Source organism: Apodemus sylvaticus, chromosome 7, assembly GCF_947179515.1.
Source record: "Apodemus sylvaticus chromosome 7, mApoSyl1.1, whole genome shotgun sequence".
NCBI lineage: Eukaryota > Metazoa > Chordata > Mammalia > Rodentia > Muridae > Apodemus > Apodemus sylvaticus.
The window spans coordinates 42842848-42852087 of NC_067478.1; the positions used below are offsets into that span (position 1 = coordinate 42842848).

The 9240-nt window shown below is 46.3% G+C and overlaps 1 pseudogene; it reads left to right on the forward strand.

The window, feature by feature from the left end:
- Positions 1-223: 223 nt before the first annotated feature.
- Positions 224-1398, forward strand: LOC127689694 (nicotinate-nucleotide pyrophosphorylase [carboxylating]-like; annotated as a pseudogene).
- The last annotated feature ends 7842 nt before the right edge of the window (positions 1399-9240 follow it).

The window sequence follows — 9240 nt, forward strand, 5'->3', positions numbered from 1 at the left end:
AGTGATCTTCTCAGCCCTGATCAGAGAAACTTGTTTCTCATAGGCATGGACCCAATAACTGGTGCATAGACCCAATAACTGACCAAATGTGCTAAGAATAATTGACCATTAATTACTTGTCCCTTAATAGAGCTCTGAAGCCCCTTCCCTCACCAACAAGGCTCAGGAAAGAGAGAGCACAAAGAGTCTAAGATTTGGAGGATGGGAACATCCGATCTGAACAATGGTGGACACACTGGCTGGCGGGCTTCTCCAAGTCACCGTGAACCCTGAAGGTCTGTAGCTCCTGCTGCCCCTATAACCCTGGAAGCCCTAGTGAATAGCTAGCTGACTGAAAGAGGGCTACTGAATCAGCCCCCTTGCAGGCTACACTCTGGGCCAAATCTCACAGGGTCTGGCACGGTGACCTTTGATGCCATCTTCACACAACTCAACTGCCTAGTGTCCTGGTGCCTCCCGGGAGAGATACCTGTGGTCAAGGTGGCAGAGGTCAAGGGACCTGCCCGCCACCTGTTGCTGGGGAAACGGGTGGCCCTTAACACCCTAGGACGCTGCGGTGGGATTGCCAGCGCAGCAGCAACAGCTGTGGAGGTAGCCAGGAAGACCATGCCAGGGTTCCAACTGGTAGAGAAGTATGGGCTCTTAGTAGGAGGGCTGCATGCCACCGCTGAGGCCTGGAAGGGTTGGTGATAGCGAAAGACAACCACCACGTGGTGGCAGCTGGATCAAACAGTGCTGAAGGCCCCTCAGGCAGCCGATCTCTCCCTGAAGGTAGAGGTGGAATGCAGCAGCCTCAAGGAGGCCTTGCAGGAGCAGAGATTGGGGCTGACCTGGTGATGCTGGACAACTTCAAACCTAAGGAGGGGCACCCCACAGTAGCTGCACCTAAAGCCAAATCGCGGCGGTGGTGCACGCCTGTAATCCCAGCACTTGGGAGGCAGAGGCAGGCGGATTTCTGAATTCAAGGCCAGCCTGGTCTACAGAGTGAGTTCCAGGACAGCCAGGGCTATACAGAGAGAGAGAGAAAAAAAAGAAAAAAAAATCCAAAAAACCAGAAAAAAAAAAAGAAAAAAAAAAGCCAAATTCCCCAATGGGGGCCATCGCGCTGGGCAACCTCCCGCAGTTCTGTGGAAAACACATTAACGTTAACTCCTTGGAGATGCTGACCCGGGCCGCTCCAGACCTGGATTTCCCCCCCTCAAACTGTTTGCTGAAGAAGATACTCCATGCCTGCCAGTCTTAAAACAGAAGAAGCTACCACCGGAATCGATTACTGCAGCTTGTTGGGCCCCTCGGGATCACACCTTTAGGTTCAGAGGCCGACAGGGCGTACCTGACATTAACTTAGGCTTCCCACCAGCTCTGCCATCTCCAGGTCCTGTGACTTGCCAGGGCTGACTTTGGTTTTGCTTGCCTCAGTTTCCTCGTCTGTTAAATAGGTCTAATAGATGTTCAGCCTTACTGGGCTGTTGGTGACAACTGAAAAAAGAAATTGAAGGATGTGAAAGAGTGCCATAAAACTCTGCCGTCCTTAACATGGGTGGAGGCGGGGTCTACCTAGACTACCCTGGTCCTGTCAGTATTTCATCATAGATGGGGGAGGGGTGTATAGGTCCCATCCTCCCTGGGGAGCTATAGACACCTAATGGTTGCTGAAAGAGGGAAGTCATATTCCTCAGTTTTGTAACCACTGGCACATAGCCTTTATTTATGTAAATAATCCCTGTCTCTTGCTTAACTACTGCGAGCTACACATACTCACTCGACATAGACATGAAAGTAAGGCCTGGATTGGGAAAGAAGACTGGATGTGGGGTAGGAAGAAAGAAATGAGAGCTTTGTTTCTTAAGAACATTGTGTGTGTGTGTGTGTGTGTGTGTGTGTGTGTGTGTGTGTGTGTATCAGGAAAGAATAACTTTTTACAAAAAGAAAAAAATATCAAAAACAAAAGAAAAAACTCTCTCATGTCATTGTAATCAGGCATGGAGGTACAGCCCTTGATGGCTCCGTAGTGTCAGTCATGTAACTGCCTCACTCCGGTGACTGGTCATTGATGCTGAACTCTTGACCAGTGTGTCTATGTGTGTCTTCCCTTGAACAGAGGTCTAGATACAGTTTATCACGCGCCCATTGGTTTCTACTAGAAAAAGCACCACAAAGAGCAAGGGGGGAACCACATGACCTTTTCTGACCAGGCTTCAGGAGTCTGTCCCAGTGGATTCTGTTAGCCGTAGGTGAGTCACTCGGATCAGCTCACTTCCGAGGGGAAGGAGAGAGTTATTAATTCACCACACAGGCGCTGCCGCCTAGCATTTTAGAAGGCAAAGGAAAAATTATTGTTCTGACTTTTTCTATCTATAAAATGTGATCCTTTGAGGATTAAAAGAGATGATGAATGCATTTATCTCAGGAAGCTTTCAAATATTCTTCTACTATTGAGAAAAGAAACGTGGAGGAAACCCTTAACAACCGGGGTGTGGGGGGGGAGGCATCTATGAATTCTATCACCCTATTAGAGAAGAACATTACTCTCTCGTATTTTCCTCCAATAATTCCTTGCTAACCGCCTGTGTTCTGCAGGAATATATTTGTAAAACAACAGATTCTAAAATATTTTTAGACATATTCATTCTAAGCCCCTGTCAGTTAGCCCAAATGTGAGTTGGTTGGGCTCCGTTTTCATGTTTATCACGATCTCCCCCATATCTCTGCGCGGAGCTCCCTTTACTTATTATTAACCATAATTATTTGCAACATTGTAATTCTCTCACGAAGAAAAGAAAATATCTTGGTGGAAAAAATATATCTGTTACTTATTAAGATGATAAGATGTTTTATGAGGCTAAAAGAGGGCAGGAGAGACTGAGAGCAGATCTTCATTTAATAGAAAAGCAAAACTTTACAGATTATCAGATCCTGAGGTAAAATGTCACACTGAATCAATAACTAGACACACAATTAGTGAAGAACAGGAAAGAAGTCAGTAACCTGGGTGGGAGCAATCATCTTTATCATCAATCTGTGATCAATTCCTTGCTGGCAATAATTTCACCCAGCAGCAGCCAGATTTGTTCCCCTGTTCTTTTCCTCTCACAGGCCAAGACAGATTTGATTTTTAGCACAGGAACTTCTCTCATGGAAATATATTAAGAGGCTTAATCAATAGGAAACTCTGTGTAGAGTATCTGTCCAATAGAGACATGATTCTGCATGGAGAGCTCAGAACCCCTAGAAGCCTCTACCCTGGGAAGCCCATCGCTGCAACCATTCTCTGACATGTGCTCTCTCTCTTCCTGAGACTCTGGGACAGACCTGGGTTTGCCATAATGTTTATATTTAGCATCTATTGTTTTTTTAGAACTTTTCTTTATGTATGGATCTTGAAATTGGCGAAGAAATTCCTCTTAGCTCTGACTTTGTTTTCTAATTCTAGTCTCTGGAGGCCTTTGCTCTGTTTCTCAGGACTCTGACTTACCTTCCAGGAGGCTTCTGAACCAGAGAATTGGGTTCCCATGAAATGCAAGCATTAGAAGGATTGTCTCTCTCTCCTTCTGTCTCTGTTTCTGTCTCTCTCTCTCTCTCTCTCCCTTCCCCCTCCCCTACCTCTCCCCCTACCCCCTTCCCCCTCTCCTCTCCCCCCTTCCCCTCCCTCCCTCCCTCTCTCTCTCTCTCTCTCTCTCTCTCTCTCTCTCTCTCTCTCTCTCTCTCTCTCTCTCTCTCTCCTACTGTTGCTAAGAGAAGTTAGTCAGTTCAGCAGTGATCACCATTCTGTTGCTATGACAATATTGTCTTGGGTACGGTGGTGTCCCTCACCACTGAGTCTTCCCAATGTCCTTTCTTCACTTTTCATCTTCCCAGTGACTCATGGCCACTGTCCTTGTGGAGACGATCCTAATACCCAAAACCTCCTTTTTTGTTGGCTCCTGTCCACCCTCAGTCTTCCTCTGTCCATAGATGATGAATAAAGACCAATGTTCAGAAAAGTAGGAAAGAAGGTAAAAGCTCTCTGTGGTTTCACCAAGTTGGTATCCACCCTATACTACACCATGATCCCAAACAGACTGGTTGTAAGCATGGGAAACTCTGACCCTTTTTATTTTTTATTTTTTATTTTTATTTTTTTGTGATCTATTGTAAAGTGATTGAGGTCAGGAGGAGACTTGAGAGGATTCTGAGAAAGAGGAACTATTTGCTACAAGTTAGAAGTTGACAGGCAGCTCCCACAAAAATCTCCCTGGTTCTAAGAAAGGTGGCCTAGCCAACTTTCTCTTGAAAATTAAAATTTTAAAAATCAATGTATTAATTATGCCAGCAGCAGAATAAATAAGCAACCAAGAAAAGTGCATAGAAGGAATGGTTTGAGTTAGCCTGTCCCATACAGTGGGGTTCAGTGTCCCTGGAGTTAGCCAGGTCTCAGTACATTTAGTCCTTTTACAATGGATGATTTCTGTAGAATTTTGAATTATCTTACTTTTCTATATTAAATAGTTTCTGGAGAATCACAAGTATAAATGCATATGAGTTTTTTCTAATATCAATGAAAATTAAACATATATGCCCAAACTATCAGTGCCCAGCTAATCTCATTATTTAAAAAAATCAGCCACATTACAGTTTAACTAAACTGATAGCCATCTTTAGTTCATAATAATTCATTCCAGAACGGACAAAATATAAAAGTAGATCTTAAGCACTGCTACACTGATTAACTGCATATCACTATGCAATTGACAAATGTGCAAGGCTTATTTTTTTTTTTAATCCCTGAAGCGGTGATTTCATTGTCAGAGAAGCTTTTGTGGGAAGTAGTAAGGACAAAGACTCTACATGCAATTGGGTGTTGTTTGTTGAAACAAGTAAAACTTCCAAAATTATTCTAAAGCCTACCAAAGTAAGATGACTCTTTCATCTTTCAAACTTTTTCTATAGAAATAAAAACCATGCAGTCTATGACAGCGAATCAAAGTCTGTGGACTAATTAGAGGCTCCCATTCTTCCTCTGTTGTTTTTTTTTAATCACAACTAGATAAATCACATCTTATTTGAAATAAAATTGTATGTTCATGTGTACGGTATTATAACCCATATCTCTTTCCTAAATACAAATCTCAGGTAGACAGGGAGCAAGAGATATATAACAATCACATGGAAAAGACTCTTTAAATATCTAAATAAGTCAAGTAGTTTGGGTTTCAGATGCAATCTGAGATGAGAAGTTTCTCTCCTGAGTCTCTATAGACCATATATATGACCATATTCACACACACACACACACACATATATATATGTGTGTGTGTGTGTGTGTGTGTGTGTATTAAATATAAACAAAAAATTCAGCCTCTGTAGTAGCGTGTCCTTTCTCTGCATCTCAAATCTAGTATGTCTGAGAGAGAGAGAGCATTTGGGGAAATCATTGAGCTAACAGTTTATGAACAAGCAGTCCTTGTTCATTGCCTTGTTATCTCAATACAGACTCATGGTATAATATAGGTCTCCAAGCCACTGCCCACCCCTCCACTTGAAGGGCTCTCACTGTCCAAGTTATAAAATCCAGAGATTTGGCTGCACCAAAGAAAAGAGGATGCTTGAAAGAATGAGTCAGTATCACAAGTGAAGGGAGCTGGAGAGATGGCTCAGCAGTTAGGAGCACTGACTGCTCTTCACTGACCTCTTCCAGAGGTCCTGAGTTCAAATCCTGTCAGCCACATGGTGGCTCACAACCATCTGTAATGGGACCTGATGCCCCCTTCTAGTGTGTCTGAAGAGAGCAACAGTGTACTTAGATATAATAAGTTAATTAATTAAAAAAAAGAGAAATTCAAAAATATCACATGTGAAAAATGTGACCTTGAACACTAGCTCATCTTTCTGACCTTTAATTTTTGCTTCATGAAATAAAGATGATCAAAACTTGAAGACATTTGCTGAGAGGACTAAGTAAAATACTGAAGCTAGGGCAATGACTCACTGCCTTAGATTTGCTGTAATGAGCAAGAGCTTCTTAGCTCTAACTCCTTGCTGGTCTGCATGTGACTTGTGGGATGCTTGGGAGTAAATTTCAGCAGATTTCTTTAGTCCTTGTTAATCACCTCCAATAGAACAGACAAGAATTGTAGCTTCCAGTCATCCAAAAATGAGTGAAATAGAAAACATTCAAAATGGGTGAAATAGAAAGCATTCAAAATGGGTGAAATAGAAAGGATTCAAAAGGAGTGAAATAGAAAGCATTCAAACTCCCATCAGAGCAGCTGAGAAAGCAAAGGCTGTGGAAGCCCAGGAGCCACTTACTGCCCAAAATAAGAGTAAGTGAAAGAAGCCTTCTAAAAAAGGAAAAGAAAGGAAGGAAGGAAGAAGGACTTAGATTATGCAAAAAAGTAGTAGTCACTAGGTAGAGAAAGGCAGGAAGGAAGGAAGGAAGGAAGGCAGGAAGGAAGGAAGGAAGAAAGGAAGGAAGGAAGGAAGGAAGGAAGGAAGGAAGGAAGGAAGGAAGGAAGGGAAAGGAAGGAAGAAGAAAAGAAGAATAGAAAGAAAAAAGGAAGGAAGAAGGAAAAAAGGAAAAAGAAGAAAGGAAGGAAGGAAGGAAAGAAGGATGGAAGGAAGAAAGGAAGGAAGGAAGACAGAAACACTTGTATTAGAAGAACGGAGGAGACCGGCGGCAGCAGCAGCAGCAGCAGCAGCAGCAGCGGCTGGTCCAGAGGAAGGGCCATCAGCAGTAGAACCAAGCGGACAGGGTCCAGGCAGACCCGGCGCCCACGACCACTGGCCATCGCTGGCCAGCCAGGCTGCAAGCAGCGGCGGATTTACGGTGCCTTTCACCACACAGAAGCCACATCAGAACTCTGCCTCCCGCCAGTCAGTTACCAGGGCTCCATATTGGTTCTCGGTCGCCAGAGAAATCAGACTGAGGTACGCAAATATAACCCGAGACCAACATCGCGGGGGTCTAAGCCCGACGGGCGTTGGCCTGCACCCAGGCCCTGGGCTGATCGGGGGTCCACCGGGGTGCAAACCCGGCCAGGAGGGTTTTTTCCTCCCAGGCCGGCGTGCGCACCACCACCATTTTGCCTAAGGGAAGCCAGGGAGACCTAGCAGGCAAAACCAAACCGGCTAACAGGCATAGCCCGAGGCGGACATAGCAGGGGTCTCAGACGGTCAGGCCCCGAACTGCCCCCAGGTCCTGGGCTGCTCGGCGGGCCATCTGTGTGCCAACCCAGCCAGGAGCTTGTTTGCCTGGGCCGGCGCGCACCGCGCCATTTTGCCTACGGGAAGCCAGAGAGACCTAGCAGGCAAAACCAAACCAGCTAACAGGCATAGCCCAAGGCGGACATAGCAGGGGTCTCAGACGGTCAGGCCCTGGACTGCCCCCAGGCCCAGGACTGCTCGGTGGGCCATCTGTGTGCCGACCCAGCCAGGAGGTTGTTTATCGGGGCCGTTTGCATACCACCGCCATTTTGCCTACGGGAAGCCAGAGAGACCTAGCAGGCAAAACCAAACCAGCTAACAGGCATAGCCCGAGGCAGACATAGCAGGGGTCTCAGACGGTCAGGCCCTGGACTGCCCCCAGGTCCTGGGCTGCTCGGTGGGCCATCTGTATGCCGACCCAGCCAGGAGCTTGTTTGCCCGGGCCGGCACGCACCGCCGCCATTTTGCCTACGGGAAGCCAGAGAGACTAGCAGACAAAACCAAACCGGCTAACAGGCATAGCCCAAGGCGGACATAGCAGGGGTCTCAGACGGTCAGGCCCTGGACTGCCCCCAGGCCCTGGGCTGTTCGGTGGGCCATCTGTGTGCCAACCCGGCCAGGAAGTTGTTTATCCGGGCCAGTTTGCGCACCACCGCCATTTTGACTACGGGAAGCCAGAGAGACCTAGCAGGCAAAACCAAACCAGCTAACAGGCATAGCCCAAGGAGGACATAGCAGGGGTCTCAGACGGTCAGGCCCTGGACTGCCCCCAGGCCCTGGGCTGCTCGTTGGGCCATCTGTGTGCTGACCCAGCCAGGAGGTTGTTAGCCCAGCAGACTCTCCCAGCACTCTCAGGGAACTCGCGCATGCCACCATCCTAGCCACCTGACACACCCAATTAACACCCACAGCTGAGGGGAGCTTTGCACCAACATTGGCCTGCCAGGCTTTTGCCTAGACTCAGGGCCTGAGCAGCTAGGCTAGCCTTGTGTGCACCAACCCGGTTGGGAGTTCTGCTGCCCAGATCAGCCTGGGCGGCAGCACCACATATCCAAGTCCTGCAAGTGGCTAGCTGGGTTTCCGGGCGGCCAGCTGGGAGAAGTCAGTGTGCTCCAGTGAATCCAGCGGGCCCCAGCGGGAGCCTTCGGGTGCCTGCTTTGGGATCTGAACAGCCTGGGCAGCAGCACCCTGTCTACAAGCAGCGCAGGAGGTAAGCTGTGCACCAGAGGCCAACTGGGAAGGGGCAGCTTGCACTGGTGAGTCCAGCACTGACAAGAAAAACTAACACCAGTGAGAACTAGATGGCAAAAGGCAAACGCAGGAACGTCACTAACAGAAATCAAGGCAATATGGCAACATCTGAACCCAATTCTCCTCTACCAACATGTCCTGGATACCCCATCACACCAGTAAAACAAGATTTGGATTTAAAATCACTGGTCATGATGCTGGTACAGGAACACATGAAGGACACACTTAAAGAAATTCAGGAGAAAATGGATCAAAAGTTAGAAGCCCTTGCAAGGGAAACACAAAAATCATTGAAAGAAATCCAGGAGAATAAAAAAGCCAACAAGGAGGAAATGCAAAAAACACTTAAAGAAATACAGGAGAACTTTGATCAACAGGCTGAGGTCATGAAAGACGAAACACAAAAATCTCTTAAAGAAATACAGGAGAACTTTGGTCAACAGGCTGAGCTCATGAAAGAGGAAACACAAAAATCTCTTAAAGAATTACAGGAAAACACAAACATGCAAGTGAAGGAGCTAAGCAAAACCATCCAGGATCTAAAATCAGAAGTAGAAACAACTAAGAAAACTCAAAGGGAGACAACTTTGGAGATAGAAAGCCTTGGGAAGAAATCAGGGGACAGAGATACAAATATCAACAACAGAATACAAGAGATAGAAGAAAGAATCTCAGATGCTGAAGATTCCATAGAAACCATGGACTCAACAGTTAAAGAAAATGCAAAATGCAAAAAGCTTGTAACCCAAAATATCCAGGAAATCCAGGACACAATGAGAAGACCAAACCTAAGGATTATAGGCATAG